The sequence below is a fragment of the Egretta garzetta genome, unplaced genomic scaffold, assembly GCF_000687185.1.
Source record: "Egretta garzetta isolate BGI_Z169 unplaced genomic scaffold, ASM68718v1 scaffold81, whole genome shotgun sequence".
Taxonomy (NCBI): domain Eukaryota; kingdom Metazoa; phylum Chordata; class Aves; order Pelecaniformes; family Ardeidae; genus Egretta; species Egretta garzetta.
In genome coordinates this window covers 867407-868845 of record NW_009258671.1, presented here as the reverse complement: position 1 = coordinate 868845, position 1439 = coordinate 867407, and the positions used below count along the sequence as shown (strand labels likewise).

At 48.9% G+C, this 1439-nt stretch overlaps 1 protein-coding gene across 2 annotated transcripts in view; it reads right to left on the bottom strand.

Annotated features, from left to right (window-relative positions):
• MGST1 (microsomal glutathione S-transferase 1) overlaps positions 1-1439 on the bottom strand; it is a 9067-nt gene that overhangs the window by 6557 nt on the left and 1071 nt on the right. Inside the window, exon 1 of one of the 2 annotated variants that reach the window (XM_009648726.2) lies at positions 1090-1250. The exons of the other annotated variant lie outside the window; for it this stretch is intronic. The gene's annotated coding sequence lies outside the window, so the exon portion shown is untranslated. Of the gene's footprint in view, positions 1-1089; positions 1251-1439 lie in introns of those variants that run through there. 2 annotated transcript variants of the gene reach the window in all.

The window sequence follows — 1439 nt, the reverse complement described above, 5'->3', positions numbered from 1 at the left end:
AAAGAGTGTGATGACACACTATGCAAAACATATTGTGTTTAAAGAGGAAAATTAGTATTGCCTAGCTTTTTTTTTTGGGTGGGGGGTGGTAAAATGACACAATTATAATTACACTTCAGCCTTCAAAATAACCAGGATCTTCCCACCCAGCAATAACTTGTGATCAAACGGAGTTAAGCACGCATTCTCCTCCTTAGAGACCCTGTTCTTAAAAATTGCTTTTAGCATGATTCACAGGCAAAGATTAAGTTGTAATGACAAAAGGGAGAGAACTATTTACGCTGTCATCATGGGAGGTTTAAGCTAATGAACTCTCTTTCCAATGAGACCATACCAAACCCCCAATCCTACGGAGGTGGTACCTTTTATCATCAATGCCATAAAGTTAAGAACGTGACAAGGACTGAACGCACGTAAACCAAAAAGCACGTCCCCTTGCACATTCAATTTGTGCTCTGCACGGAGCAAGGCTCTTGCCTCACCAAGTGCTTCAATCGTGCACTTAGTGAGTAGGAATCCATAAAACTCGTGTCTCAGCTTCACTCGAGACCAGAATAAAACCTGCTTTTTGTTACAGTTAACGCCGTTATTTCCTATAATACCGTCTTAAAAATAGTACTTCAATAGTTTATAATTATGCTAACTTGATTACAGCTCTAACAATCTCTCATCGTGCTTTCAGCCCGGAGTCACTGCCAGCTACAGCGAAGCAAGGGAAACCGGAGGAGACGAGAGCAGGCGACTGCTCTGAAGTCACACCCTCGGTGGGGAGGTGGGCAGGATGGAGGTAAGCAGCTGTTTGCTCAGCGAAACAGATCTGGCCTTGCCCGGACCTGTCTGGCTGTGGTGATGGGATCTGGCTCCCTCTTTTACCCTTTCCAGAACAGCGCTTGGGTCACCAGGCCCCCAGCACTGGCTCTGAGGGACTACAAGAGACGCAGCGTTAACTTCCCCTCCTCGCACTGCACAGCACAGCCGCTCTCCATCAGCAATCCGGCAAAAGGTTTTCTCAGCAGCTTCTACAGAACCGGCAAAGCTCCACACAGCGAAAAGAAAGTAAATCTGTGGCTTCGGGGTGCTTTCCCTTACTGGATTTTAAAGCCACCCCGAAAATGTGTCCAAGAGCTATGCCAAGTCACGAGGCGCCGTTCACCGGTGTCCCTGCGTGCTTCCCACTGGAACCACACCACATTCTCCCACTTCCCCCACTCGTAGGGTTGGCCTTTCCCAAGTCTCACAAGGCTTTGCCTTCACCACGAAAAGGGAAGCTCAAAGCCTTACCGAGGAGGAAGAATCCAGGGTTTCAACACCCGCAGGAAAGCCAAAATAAACCCCACGCGCTAAAACAGCACAGGGCTTGAAGGGGGGAGGCTTGCTAAGGCCGCGAACAGCCCGACCCGCAAATGTAACACCTCCCTCCGGTGCGAGCGCAAAAGCCG